Genomic DNA, 18656 nt, shown 5'->3' on the forward strand with positions numbered 1-18656 from the left:
GAGCATTGCCCTACTAACCCCAGGGTTGTGAGTTCAATTCTTGAGGGGGCCATGTAGGGATCTGGGGCAAAAATCAGCACTTGGTCCTGCTAGTGAAGGCAGGGGGCTGGATTCAATGACCTTTCAGGGTTCCTTCTAGTTCTATGAGATAGGTATATCTCCATATATGAAATCAAATACAGAAGAAACAAATCACAGCCCATTAGACCAGTTAGATTAATCTAATACTACTACATTGCTGACACACAACAGAGAGAGACAAATATGCTATGTCTTGGACTGGTAGAATCTCAGTGATTAAAATGAACATAGTGTCTAGATAATTCTTTCTTTTGCAAGCAATAATATATGTGAAAGTAGAAGAACAGTAACATGATATGCCATGGCTATTATCTCCATGTGCATGGGAAAGGAAGAGAGCTAAAGTTAAGACTTCAGATTTATATAGGTTCCCAAAATTAGCAGGCTTCATAATTCCCCCTATGAAATTATATGTTCAGGTATTTCAGCTGAGAGAAATTCTAAACTGGCTGGGACAGAATCAGGCCAAGCCTTGATTCCAGATAAAGAAATCATAATACACTGACATAGGCCAGGGAGTATAGTCCGACGCATTTCAAGAACGTACAGAAACTACACTGTTAACTGCGATCCATTTACACTATAAATGTCCCTAGATATCTGGGACAAAACTTCAGACAAGCTACTTAATTTCCACTACCCATTATAGGTAGCTCAGAGTTTAACCCAAACAATGTATGGGGGTGTGACAGGACAAAATCCCTCTCCTGCTCTGTCTACACAGATTATTCAGACTCCTTCCCTTGTTAAACAGCTGCTCTTCCCAGCACCTTTACTAACCAGACACCACACTATTTATAAAAAGAAGAACAGGAGTACTTGTGGCACCTTAGAGACTAACAAATTTATTAGAGCATAAGCTTTCGTGGACTACAGCCCACTTCTTCGGATGCATATGTAGGTTTCAAAGTCCCTGTAATGGGTCTGATTGGCTGAGTTCAGTATCAATTCTGTGGGTGGCTTGAACATGACCAGACTGTGACACAGTACTCCACAGTTGAGTGACACAGGGCGAGACTGGCTGATGGAAGTATTTTGGGATCAACTCCCCATTTTGTGTTGGCCAGCTTGTGGAGTACACAATTTGTGGAGTTGATGTTCTTTTTCAGCTTCTTAACATGCTCTTTGAATGTCAGTGTTCTGTCTAAGGTGACCCTATAGGTAGATCGAATGTTCATAGTGCTCAAGGATTGTACCATCCCACAATATCTGGAGTTTTTGCTTGAGCTGATGGTGTTTCAGGTGGAAGGCACATACCTGTGTCTTGCTAAGGCTAGCATGCAGGAACCATGTGCAACTGTATTCTCCAAGTACACTCAGGGAGCCAGTTAGAATGTGCTCAGTATCCTCAAATCTTTGTGATTGGGTGGCAATGCAAATATCTTCTGCAAAAATGAATCTTGGCACATCAGGGAATTCTGGTTGATCATTTGTTTAGTTATTAAACATCAAGGGTGATAGCACTGAACCTTAGGGCAATCCATTCTGTTGAATACACCATTGACTTTTCTGACCATCTATCTCGACACAGAAATGTTGATTCTCAAACAGGGAGGAGATGACCTGGACCATGTTGTTTCTCACAATTCTTGCCCATTTCAACATAAGTGCACAATGCTTCACAGTGTCATAAGCAGCCAAGAGATCAACAAACATAGCCTCTGTAATTCTGCAGGTTTTGAAACCATCTATGATTTACTGAGTTAGATTTGCAACTTGGCCACAGCATGAACATCCTGAGTGAAAACTGAAGGAGCTGGCCCTGAGGAGCCAAACAGCTTGGCTAACTTTTTTTTCCCTTCATAACCTTACGTTTTCTTGTTCCACTTGTGGCTGGAAACGAATGTGCCAAAACACCACAAGAGAGGCTGGTTTTGCAGTATTGCCTACGCTCCCCCACAACAAGAAGCATTAGTGATCTTGTGGATCTGTGCTTGGGAAATTTCCAGCTTAGTTTTGCAGATCAGATAAACATATTCAGTGTTTCACGTGCATACTTTAACTGAGGCTTTGTATATTTTGTGGTTACCCACCATTAGTCTCAATGCACCCCAACCCTGAATTATAGGAAAAACTAACCTCTACACTGATTTATATTTAGATGCGAAGAGGAATAAAATACCAAAGAGAGGCATTTTTACATCACAGGCTCACACTTTGAATGTTCTCCTCTCCATAATCTTGCCACTTTCCAGACCATATGGTTGCTATAGAACTATAACTTTAAATGTCCTTATTTGTATGTATTCAGAAAGTAATGAAGTAAAAATGGTACTACCTCTAAAGAGATCTGTTTCTGTGTCATCCTATAGCACTGGCCAACATAACTCACCTATCTGTGACACTTCAGCTCACTGAGCCCTGGTCTACACTATGAGTTTAGGTTGAATTTAGCAGTGTTCGATTGATTTAACCCTGCACCCGTCCACACAACGAAGCCATTTTTGTTGACTTAAAGGGCTCTTAAAATCGATTTCTGTACTCCTCCCCAACGAGAGGATTAGCGCTGAAATCGACATCGCCGGGTTGAATTTGGGGTAGTGTGGACACAATGTGACGGTATTGGCCTCTGGGAGCTATCCCAGAGTGTTCCATTGTGACCGCTCTGGACAGTGCTCTCAACTCAGATGCACTGGCCAGGTAGAAAGGAAAAGCCCAGCAAACGTTTGAATTTCATTTCCTGTTTGGCCAGCGTGGTGAGCTGATCAGCACAGGTGACTGTGCAGAGCTCATCAGCAGAGGTGACCATGGAGTCTCAGAATCACAAAAGAGCTCCACCATGGACCGAACGGGAGGTACTGGATCTGATCACTGTATGGGGAGACGAATCAGTGCTATCAGAACTCCGTTCCAAAAGACTAAATGCCAAAATATTTGAAAAAATCTCCAAGGGCATGAAGGACAGAGGCTGTAACAGGGACTCGCAGCAGTGCTGCATGAAGCTTAAGGAGCTCAGACAAGCCTACCAAAAAACCAAAGAGGCAAATGGCCACTCCGGGTCAGATCCCCAGACATGCCGCTTCTATGATGAGCCCACCACTACCCAATTCCTGTTCGTGGGCTCCTGCAAGGGGCGAGTCTCACACAACAGGGATGAGGATTTTGGGGATGCGGAAGATGATGATGAGGAGGAAGGTAGCGCACAGCAGGAAAGTGGAGAAACCATTCTCTCTCTGACAGCCAGGAACTGTTTATCACCCTGGAGCCAATACCCTCCCAACCCTCACAATGCAGGCTCATGGACCTTGAAGGCAGAGAAGGCACCTCTGGTGAGTGTACCTTTGTAAATATAATACATGGTTTAAAAGCAAGTGTGTTTAAAGATTAATTTGCCCTGAAGACTTGGGATGCATTCGCGGCCAGTACAGCTATTGGAATGTATTCAAGCAACATCCAGTTCTTTATCTCTCTGTGTTATCCTCAGGAGAGTGATATCATTCATGGTCACCTGGTTGAAATAGAGAAATTTTATTAAGGGGACATTCAGAGGTGGCCGTTCCTGCTGAGCTGTTTGCCAGTGGCTGAAAAGAAATCATCCCCGCTGTTAGCCAGGCGGTGCGGGGAAGGGGTGAAGTGATCATCCCAGAGAATTGGGTGTGTGGGGGGAGTTTAGTTGGGTTTGTGCTGCACGTTAACCCAAAAACCGCAGCCACCCCAAAAACCGGCAGGCCCTCAATATAAGAGGCAAAATGCGACCTTGTACCGAAAGCACATGTGCTATGTAATGTTAACAGCTTGGTTCACCGTGAAAGAGTCTACCTATTGTTCTCTAAAATGTGTCTTTTTAAAGAATACTCTCCCTTTTTTTCCTCTTGCAGCTGCAAATGTTTCAACGCTCCCTCTATCATCTCTGTCCCAGAGGCTAGCGCAGATAAGAAGGCAAAAAAAACCGCACTCGCGGTGAAATGTTCTCTGAGCTCATGCAGTCCTTCCACACTGAAAGAGCTCAGCAGAATGCATGGAGGCAAACCATGGCAGAGTCCAGGAAAGCAGAAAATGAATGCGAGGACAGGAGGGACGAGCAAGAGGAAAGGTGGCGGGAGCAAGAGGAGAAGTGGCGGCAGCATGATGAAAGGGAGGCGGGATGCAATGCTGAGGCTACTGGAGGATCAAACTGATATGCTCTGGCATATGGTTGAGCTGCAGGAAAGCAGCAGGAGCACAGAGCACCACTGCAGCCCCTGTGTAACCGCTCGCCCTCCTCCCCAAGTTCCATAGCCTCCTCCAGATGCCCAAGAACATGGGGGTGGAGGGCTCTGGAAACCCAGCCACTCCACCCCAGAGGACTGCCAAAGCAACAGAAGGCTGGCATTCAATAAGTTTTGAAGTGCAGTGTGGCCTTGTCCTTCCCTCCTCCCCTCCTCCATCACCCCACCCGGTGCTTCCCTCCTCCCCCACCCCTCCTGGGCTACCTTGGCAGTTATCCCCCTATTTGTGTGAGGAATTAATAAAGAATGCATGAATTTGAAACAACAATGACTTTATTGCCTCTGCAAGTGGAGATCAAAGGGGGGAGGGGAGGGCGGTTGGCTTACAGGGAAGTAGAGTGAACCAAGGAAGCAGGTTTTCATCAAGGAGAAACAATCAGAACTGTCATGCAGTAGCCTGGCCAGTCATGAAACTGGTTTTCAAAGCTTCTCTGATGCACAGCGTGCTCTGCTGTGCTCCTCTAACTGCCCTGGTGTTTGGCTGAGCGTAATCAGTGGCCAGGCAATTTGCCTCCACTCCCACCCCACCATAAACGTCTCCCCCTTACTCTCACAAATATTGTGGAGCACACAGCAAGCAGCAATAACAATGGGAAAATTGGTTTCGCTGAGGTCTAACCAAGTCAGTAAACTGCGCCAGTGAGCTTTTAAACGTCCAAATGCACATTCTACCACCATTCTCACTTGCTCAGCCTGTAGTTGAACTGCTCCTTACAACTGTCCAGGGTGCCTGTGTATGGCTTCATGAGCCATGGCATTAAGGGGTAGGTTAGGTCCCCAAGGATAACTATAGGCATTTCAACATTCCCAATGGTTATTTTCTGGTCTGGGAAGTAAGTCCCTTCCTGCAGCTGTTCAAACAGCTGTTCAAACAGAGTTCCTGAAGATGTGAGCAACATGTACCTTTCCCGGCCATCCCACATTGATGTCGGTGAAACGTCCTTTGTGATCCACCAGTGCTTGCAGCATCATTGATGAGTACCCTTTGCGTTTATGTACTGGCTGCCAAGGTGCTCCGGTCCCAAGATAGGGATATGTGTTCCGCCTATCACCCCACCACAGTTAGGGAATCCCATTACAGCAAAGCCATCCACTATGACCTGCACATTTCCCAGAGTCACTACCCTTGATAGCAGCAGCTCAGTGATTGTGTTGACTACTTGGATCACAGCAGCCCCCACAGTAGATTTGCCCACTCCAAATTGATTCCCAACTGACCGGTAGCTGTCTGGCATTGCAAGCTTCCAGAGGGCTATCGCCACTCGCTTCTCAACTGTGAGGGCTGCTCTCATCTTGGTATTCTTGTGCTTCAGGGCAGGGGAAAGTCACAAAGTTCCATGAAAATGCCCTTATGCATGTGAAAGTTTGGGAACCATCCCAGACCTGCAACACTATGCAGTCCCACCAGTCTGTGCTTGTTTCCTGGGCCCAGAATTGGCGTTCCATGGCATAAGCCTGCCCCATTGCCACCAGGATGTCCAAATTGCCGGGGCCTGTACTTTGAGAGACGTCTGTGTCCATGTCCTCACACTCTCGTCACCGCACTGCTGTTGCCTGCTCGCCTGCTTTTGCAGGTTCTGGTTCTGAACATACTGCAGGATAATGCGCAAGGTGTTTACAATACTCATAACTGCCGCGGTGATCTGAGCGGGCTCCATGCTTGCCATGGTATGGCGTCTGCAGGAGAGCAGAGTTTCAGCGGAAGCGGTGGCTGACAACAGATGCCACGAGAATAGATATTTATAGAGAGATGCCACGAGAATAGATATTTATAGAGAACAATGAGAGGACCTGTGAGGTGGATTCATGAGAGCAGAGTTGCAGCGGAAGTGGGAGCCCATGACAGCCAACATGGAGAAATTTGCTATCAATCAAAACAAGAGCAGGAGAGCAGAGTGGCAGCGGAAGCAGTGGTTGGAAGACCAGTTTTGCAGATCTATTGCACCATCTGCTGCCAGCAGCACCAGGACACAACAGAGGCGGTGTCCTTTAGCTGAGCTGAGCGGGCTGCATGCTTGCCGTGGTATGGTGTCTGCAGGAGAGCAGAGTTGCAGCGGAAGCGGTGGCTGACGACAGATGCCTCGAGAATAGATATTTATAGAGAACGATGAGAGGATCTGTGAGGTAGATTCATGAGAGCAGAGTTGCAGCAGAAGTGGTCGTTTGATGACGACGATTAGCAGTTCTACTGCACCGTCTGCTGAAAGCAGTATGGCGTCCACATGGAAAAAAGAGGCGAAATGATTGTCTGCCGTTGTTTTCACGGAGGGAGGGGCGACTGACAACATGTACCTAAAATCACCCGCAACAATGTTTTTGCCCCAGCAGGCATTGGGAGTTTAACCCAGAATTCCAATGGGCGGCGGAGACGGCGGGAACTGTGGGATAGCTATCCACAGTGCAACGCTCCGAAAGTCGACGCTAGCCACAGTATTGTGGACACACTCTGCCAACTTAATGCGCTTAGGGGGGACACACACAATTGACTGTATAAAATCACTCCCTAAAAAATCGACTTCTATTAAATCAACCTAATTTTGTAGTATAGACATACCCTGAATGCAAAATAGTGATTTTACTTGTCTGGCATAACTCAGTGCTAAGTTTTCAAAGCACTGAGTGTGAAGGACTCTGACTGGAGTGTGCTGCAGTCCAGGTCAGGGTAACAGCTTTCTAGAAGGCTGTTACAGGCCAAAGCAGTTCTAAGGCTGCTCTAAGCTGTGCCATAGGGCAAACTAGCCCATGCAGCTCTTGGGATCTGAAGGTGTGGGTGGAAATGTGGCAGAAAGCCACTCCTTCCCTAGGTGTGCTGTTCCAGCACACCTGAAGATTCGGCCTGACATAGGTGTTGCACTCGTTAAAAAAAATGCATACCTCTGCAAATATATTGGTGAATGTCAGACTGTGACAGGCTATTGGGTTTTTTAATATTTAAATTGCTTTACTGTCTCCTTTGATTTAGGCTTTAATGATCATAGAATCTAAATACAGTTCTATGCATTAATAAGTAAACTCCTTTGTAATCTGAACAGCAAAGAACGTAACTATCTCAAAAGTGAGAGCACCCTTTTTATACACATGCAGCATAACTTACTGGGAAGCATTCCTTGAGCTTCACTTATAAATATGCTTTTAAATTTAATAGAAATACAAGACTCAAGCTATGTAATTTGCAACTGATGTGCCTTTCTACTGTTTTTCTAGTCCATGGTACTTTCATCGTATATAATGTTTCATTTAAAATGTGAGTGGGCCTATTCTGCCTTGGATACAGTCTGAGCTGGAGATGTGGAGATAGAGGAGGCATCCTGTTTGTTGGCTTTGGCTTCTGCAGATGCTTAGTTATATATGTCTGCAATGCTGGGAATGGGTGACTGAGAGGCGGAAGAGCTGATATGTATTTATTTATGTGCAAAAAAATTTCTCAGATGACTTGGAACCCTCAAGTTGTGCACATAACTAACCGAAGCAATGGTGTGTTTTTATTACAGTTACCCTCGCTGTGCCTCCACCACACCTTTCCATTATGACTATTATTTTTATTATTTATTTATGTTACCGTAGCCTATAGGAGCCCGAGTCCTCACTGGGGATCCCGTTGCGCTAGGCGCTGTACAAACACAGAGCAAAAAGACAGTCCCTGACCCAAAGAGCTGACAGTCTATGTTTATGTCTTGCCCTAACTTCTTGTAACTTGTCTTTAACTAGATTGGAAGCATTTTGGGAAAGTGACTGCATTTTCCTACAGCTCCTAACACAATGGGGCCTCATCTTGAATGGAATCTTCGGGTGCTATAGCCATCTCTTTTAGCACGGTGTAATACAGTGCCAGTATGTATTGTGATAATTTCCATTCAGAACCTTGGGCCAGAGCCTTAATTGGTGTCCATTGTCACTGCTCCATTGGCTTCAATAGAACTATGACAATTTACACTAGTTGAGGATCTGGCCCCTTCTCTTTAGTGTATCTGTAATACCGTGATAACTTTCCTCTCACATAGCAGGTTATCTGTTCACTAATATCACATGCCCAGTGAAGTACCGGATGCTCAGCTAAGGTTTGGCATTCACAGGGCCAAATTGTACACTCCTCTCTCAGCCGGTACATCGATTGATTGAATTGGGAAGTTGGTCTGAGTGAGAAGGGATAGCAGGATCTGTTTCACAGTCAGTAAATGTTGCCATTTCATTGATTTTACGTGACAAATTGGTGGCAACTGTAAATTTTATCCTCCTTTTTTTTAAACACAGTTTTTGCATATGAGGCTCAGTGTTCCATGCTGCAGGCTGTTTTGTTAGTCACAAATTGAAAATGAGCTAGGCAGTTAAATGGTTGATGCGCTACAGTGCAGATCCTACACTATGCTGCTGTGACTCCAATCTGGCTTGTAAACATTGTTAAGGAATTTATTATCAGCCCTCTTTCCTCAGTTAAACTTTCAGCGCCCTTATTTGCAGTCCTTTCCTGAGTGAAGAGATTTGGCAGATCAAGAGACGTAAATATTGAACACAATTGCTGGATATGCCTGCTAGGCTGCAAAGCTTTGTAATCCTGTCCAAAGCCCTAATGCATTCTAGCTGATGAACATAGCTGCCAGTTGCCTCAGGACAATAGTCTGTATTGGAGTCTGGATCTTGCTCTGGGGTGTGCGTTCCAACTCTAATTACAGTACATTGTAACAGACAAGTTATCTGTCTTTATGACAAGAGTGTCTTATGTTAAGCAGGATGGAGGAGGATCTTCTCATACTGGTATTTCCTTTCCCACACTGCTTTATGAATACCACTCTTGCTTTGTTTGTTTAGTTGCTGAACACACTTTCCTGAGTACAGAGGGCTAGAATTGTGGTTTCTAGCTGCAGTCCCAGACTGGGGGCATTGTGGAGCAATGCTGTCCCAGAGGGAGCACCAGTAGGCTTTGGGGCTTAGGGAACAAAAAGTCCTCTTGGAGACTAGAAGTGAGCAGAGGGAGTGTACCCACTGCTCTGCCCCAGAAAGGACATTTACCTCGCAGGCAGCTCAGTAGTGAGAACCTGCTAAAAGCACAGCAGTGGTATGGCACAGTAGAGTCCAATGTACATCAGCAGAAAATTGTTGTAGAACAATGATGGTGTCCAGTTGCTGAAACATAATCAATAGAGGTGTGCCGGTAATCCTTTAGAACAGGCGGGGCAAACTCTTTGCAATAGCAGACCTGAGCTGATACCCTGCCACTTGGTGTGGGCCAAATTCAGCAAAAGTGATTAAAACGGAAATAGATTGGGGCTTGGTCTACACTAGAGTTAGGTCAACATAAGGGAGCTTACTTTGACCCAATTATGTCAGTGTGCATATTACAGCCTTGCTCCCACCAGTGTAAGTGCCCTACTACACTGACATCATAAAGCCATCTCCACAAGAAGCGTAGGGCTTATGTTGGTGTAGTTAGGGGCGACACAGTGTCCCTATAGAGGCTGGTTACTTACATGGGCTGCTAGCTGTCATTCTGGTCAATTTCACTGCTCCATGCTGGAGCAGTGAAATTGACAAAAAAGCCGTGGGTGGGTGGGGAGCTCCAACTGGATCCCAGCTGCTGTGGGGCTTCCTGCTCCCAACCAGGCTGTGCCCACTCTACTCCCTGCCGGGAGCCTGGCTGCCCCCAGACTCCCTGCTGCTGCCTGGGCTCCCCATACCCTGCTCTGAGCCAGGCTGTGCCCACCAGGCTCTCTGCTGCCAGATGGGCTGCTGACTGGAAGCTTCCGGCTCCCTGCGGGGAGCCCTGGTGCTGCCCTGCTGCCCCCCTGGGCTCTCAGCTTCCCAGTCTCCACCATGGAAGCCCGGCTGCCTCCTGGGCTTTTGGCTCCTCACTGCAACAGGGAGCAGGGAGCCCGGGGTGCAGCCTGGGTGGGAGTGGGGACCGGGGAGCCTGGTGGGCACAGTCCGGCAGCTGCCTGGAGGCCCCCATCTCCTCACTCACTTGGGGGAGCCCGGCGGCTGCTCTGAGGCTCCTTGCTGGGAGCCTGGAAGCTGTCCAGACTCTGTGTGTGGAGTTCACAGCCGGGGTCCTGGCTGCAGTGGGGAGCCGAGAGCTGGGAGGGGTGGGCAGCTGGGCTACCAGCGGTAGGGAGCCAAGAGCCGGAGGAGGGGACAGCTGGGCTCCAGGTGGAGAGCTGCTTGTGGAGCTGAAAGCCTCGGCTCTCACCCCCACCCCTACTGCCCCCTTAAGTCAGTGGAAGTGCTCCTGGTGAGGACGCGGACCATTGACAGAAGGAGGGTAGTGTGGACATGAATTACTGTGAATTACTTACCTTTCTAGTGTAGACATGCCCAAAGATCAACCATGCTGATAATATATTCATGCTTTGACTATCTGAAGTTTCCTTTTCTTTGACTTGCCAGGTTGGGATATCTGTTCTTCAGTTGGCAAGTAAGCATTTTTCAGTGCTATTTCCCCTCGCCCGGACACGTAGCAGCTTTTGCCTTTCCAGCACCTCTAAAACTGACCAAGTAGTTCTATGCTTGTAGATGAGGTTTTTCTGGATTGCTGCACCTGTGTCTGGACTCCAGGGGTGTGATTTATTGAGTGCACCAGTGTGTTGAGCTCAAACTCCACTGTATAGACTATACAGAGTGTATTGCACTCTACAAATCTCACCCCTATTGTGTAGACTCTGGGGTCATGCAGACAAGTTCAAAGGTTTATAGGAAGTCCATGGGCCAGATGAAACTGTTGTGTGGGCTGGATCCGGCCCATGGGTTTTACCTTTGACATCTCTGCTTTTATAAAAACACTCTGCAGAATTATTGCTGCTCCGTAGAGCTGGCTTTCTACGTCAACTAGAAAAATAAAAGGTTGATCTATGGGGATGAAAAGCTACTTTTTCCTAAACCACTGATCTAATCTTTCAGTCATCCTTCTATTTAATAAAGGCAAGGTCCACATATGTAGCATTATGTGTGTACACAGTCACCAAATCTGTAACTTAATTTTCCTGTTGTGAGCATTTAACTTTGACATCAATTGTTTTTTCTACCAGATAAGAAAACACTGTTGTGAATTGGGTTGGGGCGAAACATTGTTATGGGTTGGGTTAATACACTGTTGAGGTTGATAGTTGAGTCACAACTCATAACTGTAAACATAAGCCCCACCTAAGACAAATGTTGTGTGAGAATATGCCCCGGAGCTTTTGGACTGGGTATTGTTTTGGGTAGGTGTGCGTGGGAGTGTGAGAGAACACACAGATCCTGAGGTCACAGACAGGAACACAGAGAGAGAGAGAGAGAGAGGCAAGAAAAGGTCAGTAGGGGCCTGTTAAGCACAGCGTGACCCTGGAAAAAGCTAGAGAGAGCGCTTTTGGGTCTGGTGTTGGCTAAAGAAGTTTGGGGACGTAAGCTAAACACCTGCTCCATTTGTTCTTGGTTCCTTCTGCATTCAGAGACACAGGACTTTGTACCTTCTTTGTAAACAAACAAAACAGCTTCAAAGAAATACCTGATTTTCACCAATTTCTACTTCCAAATGGAACATTCCCAGGGCCACAGACTTTGACTAGCTGCTTGGGTCAAAAGGGCAAAAATATTTTCAATTCTCCTTGGGCAAAAATTAAAAACAAAATAAAAAAAGCTGATGGATTAGTTTTGGAGGAATTTTAATCTCCTTCACTCTCAAAAAAAGCAGGCAATGAAAGGAATGCAGGAACGATGTGATGAAGTGCGCATGTTGCATCTGGTTTGCACAGACAAAGCATAACTTAAGTAGAATAACTTTGGTTCTGGTTCATTCTGGGCAAATGGCCAAGCCAGTCAGTTTCAGCAGTCACATGTCTGTGCCCTCTTAGCTTTCACCTGTAGTGTGTTTTCATAAAAGCACGCGTGAGGATGCAGAAATTGGACCAGATATGGAAGGGAGTTGCTGCAGAAGGTGCTATATGTTCACACTCTTCAGCCTTAGACCCTTGGGGAATGTTTAACAACAGTGGGATGAATGGGAAGGACAAAACCATAGTTCCATGTAAAAGTTACACGAGAAGGGCATGTTGTGTTTAATGGACGTACACAAATAGGGTACATTGTGTCAGGTATGAGGGCCTGCAGCTGTGCCGGCCCAGTCACCAGGCAGCCAGTGAGTGCAGCTGGGCCTCAGCAGAACCATCTGATTGGCTAAGGCAAAGCAGCTTTTAAGCCCAGAAGCCACAGCGGATCAGTGGCTACTCAACACATATGTCTGTGGATTCTTTGCTTTCCTGTACTTGCCTGATTCCAAGCCCTGCTCCTGCACTGCTCCACCCTAGCAACTGCCCTGCACCCCGCCTTGTTCCAGCCTAGACCTTGTTTTGCACTTGGCCTTGTTCCAGTCCTGTCCCTGCCTTGCTCCTTCCTTAGAATGAGCCCTGCTCCTGCCTTCCCTGACTCCAGGTATTCTGCTTCTGACCCTTGGCTTTGAGTCCTGGCTCCAACTCTCTCGACCCTTGGCTTTAGCATTTGAACTCCAGCTTTGGTTCTGATCTTTGGCTCCCATCCTGGCTCTGACTGCTTTGACTTTGGTCACTAGCATTTGGATTCAGACTACTAGGCCTGACTCCTGCTCTAACCATCAGGCCTGACTGCCTACGACCTAGTCTCCTGGGACATGGATACTGGAGACTTTTGAGACCTTGAACACAATGAGGGGGAGGTCCAGGCCTCCATAGCCCCTGTCCAGAGCTGGGTGGTATAATTGTGGAACAGTTAGGATAGAGGCCACATTTGAATGATTAGCAGTGTGACCTGGTGCTTGCGGTTGCGGGGGAACTTTTCTGCAGTTCTTCTGGCACCTCTGATAGGGTAGGACAATTGCACCAGCTTGTTTCCCTGGGTCCCTCAAGCCTCCCCTTTACAGGGTGGATACACCAACCAGCCAACCTTCGCAAACAAAAGACAGGTAGCCTATTTTACATAAATTTGCATAAATTCAAACATGCTGCCCATTTGTCCTCATAATGCCCACATCAGACATCTCAACTAGCATTCATTCCACAACTGCTTTCGCTCCATCCTATCTTCCACCCACACATTCATTACACACACATTCCCAAGACACAACTTGCTCCACCATGTACCTCCATGTATTCCAGCCTCCCCATAACACATTAAATGCACACCCTGAATCCAAATAGCCTCTCACTCTGTGCACCCAGTCACACACTCCACACCCACATGGGGAGGCAGAAGGCACTAGGTGGCCCGTGGTACATGGGTGGGGGCAGAGGACACATAGGGATGATAGGGAGGAATATGGGGATATTGTGGTGTGTGTGTGTGTGGGGGGGGGTGCCAAGGTCAGAGGTGCATGTGGGTGCAGGGCACATGAGCAGAGAGAGCAGGGAGCAGCTGCTCCCCAGCAGGGTCTGAGATCTAAGGGCTGAAGCATCACTAGCTCTCAGCCCTCTGTTTACACAGTTGGGCGTGGCGGGGCAGTGCTCCAGCCTGCTACACAGGCTGCTGGATTGATCGTCCATCAGCCTGTATAACAGCTCTGTTTGGCTCTCCTACTGCAGGAGATGGGCGCCTGGGGAAGCCAGTCAATCAGAAAGGAATTCTCTGTAGGCTAGGATTTTTCCCTCCTAGTCTCTACAAGGGTCTGAAAACATGTAGTGGGGGAAAACCTGTAGAGTAGCAAGTCTGGATTCAACAATCCAGGCTCTTCCAGACCGAAAGAAGGGTGAATCCATCAGAGCCCACACTTCTGTTACCTTGTAGATCCTTCTGGGTAGGGTGCCTACCTGAGCCTCTTCAGAGGTGAGATGACCAGTGTGGATTTCGTGACACTCGACCCTTTCCTTAAAAACAAAATATTGTATTTGGCAGTGGGGACAGAGCATTAGAGAACAATGATTTTAAAACAGCAAAATATTTAGTCTCCTTTAGTCTTACACTTCACTACAAGTTAGACAGGCTTTCCTCTTAACTTACAGCAGAGCAGAGATGAACCAACTCACAGTTCCTTGGAAAGCAAAGATCATACTGTGAATAGGGCCGGCTCCAGGCACCAGCTTAACAAGCAGGTGCTTGGGGCGGCCAAGGGAGAGGGGCAGCATGTGCGGCAATTCGGGGGTGGCAGGTCCCTCACTCCCTCTAGGAGCTAAGGACCTGCCGCTGAACTGCCGCCGCCGATCATGGCTTTTTTTTTTTTTCCCCCCCAATTGCCACCGCTGGTCGCAATTGCGATCAAGGCTTTTTTTTTTTCTTTTGCTTGGGGCGGCAGAAATGCTGGAGCCGGCCATGCCTGTGACCCACCCTGATCACAGCTGACAACATGCCCTGCTGTCCTGTCCACCGGCCTCTGAGTGAGAGTCTGTCTCACTCTTCAGTAGAAGAGAGGCTCTGCTGTTCTAGTGGGAATGTATTACCATATTGCTCAATGGTTGCCTTTGTTCCAGAGTCCGGGCATGAACTCTCCTGAGGCCGCAGACTGGTTTTGGAGGGTTTTTTTCCCCCTGGAGGGCTGGAGCATTCAAGTGATGTCTGGCCAGGAGTATACCCTAGTCTTGGCTGCACAATTGTTTGGGCAGTTGGACCCAGTCAGTCTTAATAGATTGTAATCACTGATTTGATGACTGTCTCCTTTGTGGGTGAGGGTGTTGCAACTGTCTGAGCAGATGGGACCCTTTTGTAAGCACGACACACAAAATCTTAGAAATCAAGCAGATACATAATATTTTGGATACATGTAATAATATACAATTATCACAGGGGTTAATTTGTTGCCTCAGGGCTCATCCCTGGCACCTCTTCTGTCTGTCATGCAAGGCGTGACCTCATGTGTATCATGAATGCCAGGTCACCTGGTGTGGAAGATGCCATTGCTTAGTACAAAATGGAGTCCTCCATGTGGCGTGACCTTGCATGTATGGTGCATGCAATGTCATGCTAGGTGGAGGATGCCATTTTGGGCCTGGCACCTCTCTTTCCAAATTAAGCCCTGAGTTAACATAATCTTTGTGGTGTGTGTATATATAGTCACAATGTGTCAGAAACATAAGCACTCAACCCATCCAAGAGATCCAAATATGTGATGCACTAGCCTTTAAAATACATGCCCAAGAAAATAAATGATATATACACCAACAACAAAAACCCTAGAGAGCAGGAAACTTAAAATGACACGGGATAAATGCTTCTAATATGACGTTATCTAGGACTGTACATTCAAGATCTTGCATTTCTGGTGTCAATAATTAATTCTAATAAACAGTGAGTACACCAAGTTCATGGGGGTGAGAATTAAAGGTTGTGTAAAAGAAAATTATGTCCTCATGTGCTGATCAATAGAATTGCTGCTGTTTACAAGAAGTCTGAATTTGATCACTTATGACAGTGTGTCAGTCTGGGCACAGGAGTTGTTTACATTTTAATTGAAGGAAGCACTACTTTTTTTTTAAATCACCAAAATAATTTTTTTTAAATCACCAAAATAATTTTCTGTTACATGTGGCTTTTTAAATGCAACTCAGAGATTTTTTTTACTTCCCTGCACATAAACCGCTATAATTCAAGCTGTTTAATTTAAAAAAAAAATCACTGATCTCTGCTTAAATGTTAATATCTGAATTTTGCTAATTCTCGGTATATACCTATCTCATAGAACTGGAAAGGACCTCAAAAGGTCATTGAGTCCAGCCTCCTGCCTTCACTAGCAGGACCAAGTACTGATTTTTCCCACTGATCCCTAAGTGGCCCCCTCAAGGATTCAGCTCACAACCCCAGGTTTAGCAGGCCAATGCTCAAACCACTGAGCTATCCCACTCATTTTTAGATTCAAACCATCATGGTTAAACTGAAGATGGTTGTGGAACTATTATCCTCTCAACTGCCTTCAAGGTTATGGGTGATACTATTTTAGACTTTTTGGACAAGTTGCTCAAAGGTCTTTAGGTGCCTCATCCCTAGCTTTGAGGATCGGGGCCTTTGTGATTTATTTGATATAATCTAGCCCAAATGTTTAACTCAACACTTAATGTTCAGTTAATTGTTTCAATTTTATGCAGTTCATACACATGCCAGCAGCAATACAGCTGCTTATGCCTCCTGGACACCTTTTTTTTGTAGAATCGTCAACCCTTCCTAGGATTTAAAACTAGGGTTTCAGACCCTGATCTGTATCAAATCAGTCGCTGTGTTCTGCTTTGAAGACTGGATTACTTTTAATGAATTATTTTGGAGAAGACAAAGAAAAAAATAATCTTAGAACAACTCTCAAGGTATTCAGAACCCATTATTATTCACAGTAGTCATTATACTTACATAGGATATTAACAACTAGAGATCTGCTTGGTAATGAATACACCCAATTGTGTACCGCCAAAGGAGTTTCTATGTTACACAAACATACTTTGGGTGAAATTCTGGTCTCATTGAAGTAAATGGCAAAACTCTGGTTGGCTTCAACAGGGCCAGGATTTCACCCTTTTATGTATAAGGTGTGCAAAGTTACTTTAGGATCCAGAAATAGAGTCTCCATCTCACCCTGTCTTCTGCAAATGATGGCATATTTGATTCTATCTGTCTTTTTTGATGCACATAAGAGCTGAATTAAGGTAGCACAGGCAATCTTAATTCTGGCATTTCCTACTTTTGAGTGCTTGACTTTGCAGCCCTAATACTGTTCTTTTAATATGCTTTTCTGAGAAAACAACACCCACTTGAGTCATCAGCTGGGTTGGAACCTTTATATCCACTGCACAGACCTCTGCTGCTTAAGCTAATAGAGTACGCTTAAAGGGGAAGGCTAGCTCAGAGGTTTGAGCATTGGCCTGTTAAACCCAGGATTGTGAGTTCAATCCTTAAGGAGACCATTTAGGGATCTGGGGCAAAAATCTGTCTGGGGATTGGTCCTGCTTTGAGTGGGGGGTTGGACTAGATGATCTCCTGAGGTCCCTTCCAACCCTGATATTCTATGATCATTTAACTGATGGCAGTATTGGTTGTAATCCTCTGTGTGGACCAGCACTAGAGGAGAATGAGACATACAATCTGCCATGAGTTTCAGAGGTATTTCCTGACAGCAAATGAATGGCGAGACTCAGAAATCCCAAGTTTCATTCCCGGTTCTGTAGGGGAGTGTGTTTTAGTGGCCTGTTCCTCTAAGCTTGACCCCTTCTGCTTCATCCACACCAACCTGTCCCTGTCCCAATCTGAGCTCTTCCCTACCCCAGCTCCTTGTCCCAGTCCTGTTCTCCTTGATTACCCATTCCCACTCCTCAGGTTTATCTGTGACGCATTCTTATCTCTCTTCCCTGTTCTCAGGCTGTTGATCTCCTGCAATTTGGCTAGAAAAATATTAAGTGAAATCACGTCATGCTCGCACTCAGCATCGCTGTGCTGCTTGCTTAGATCTACTGAAGAAGATAAAGATTTCCTTGAACTTCTGCCAACTGATGACAACCTTAACTGGAATCAAGCTTGTTGATTACAGTAAAAGGGTCATGTGACTTCTGTCACCCCAAAATTTACAAACAGAGACAACTCTCTACATTTTTGGAATGAACTAGTTTGCTAGAAAAGTGTAATTGAATTTCAAAGGGCAATCAGTTCCTAAAGTATTTTGCTCAGTAGTCATTAGGTGTTAAACTTATTGCATCTTAACTTACATGCTTCATTTTTGTTATTCCAGTTCAAGGTTTTGCCTCTGCGCAGCTCTCTTTCAGGATACATTAGAGCCTTAGATATGTTTGTGTAATGAAGTTGCATCCTTTCCCCCTGCTATGTACTTTGATTTCTTGAACTCTGAGACTGTAACACAGCTCCCAGTGGGCCAAACCAGTTTCCTTTCAGCGGGTGAAAACCTCTAGCTCTAAAAGTCTGAGTCCAGTGAGTCATGACAATTTGTCACTAACGCCCTTGATTACAGTTCCTTGCTAACATCCAAAATAGAATCTGTTCCAGCTCCTATTGAAGTCAATGAAATGGCTTCTGAAATTTGTAAATCAGTAAATTTGTCATTTCATAGAAAAATGGAAAGGATTGTCCCAGTGGAAGGAGAAATGGGAGATGACTAGCAATGTGGGCTGGGTAGAGAACACTGTAACAGGGAGGAGGCAGGCGAGATGTGAGATTGTTTTTCTCTCCCTTGCCTGTTGCTTCTGCAGTGGGTAAGAGTAGTCCTCTGGAATGGTGGCCGAAGGATGAAGGGACATACGAATGTTTAGTATATCTGGCACGTAAATATCTTGCAACGCCGGCTACAAAAGTGCCATGCAAATCCCTGTTCTCACTTTCAGGTGACACTGTAAATAAGAAGCAGGCAGCAGTATCTTCCATCAATGTAAACAAACTTGTTTGTCTTAGCGATTGGCAGAATAAGAAGTAGGACTGAGTGGACTTGTAGGCTATAAAGCAGGGGTCAGC

The sequence above is a fragment of the Chrysemys picta genome, chromosome 1 (assembly GCF_011386835.1).
Source record: "Chrysemys picta bellii isolate R12L10 chromosome 1, ASM1138683v2, whole genome shotgun sequence".
Classification (NCBI taxonomy): domain Eukaryota; kingdom Metazoa; phylum Chordata; order Testudines; family Emydidae; genus Chrysemys; species Chrysemys picta.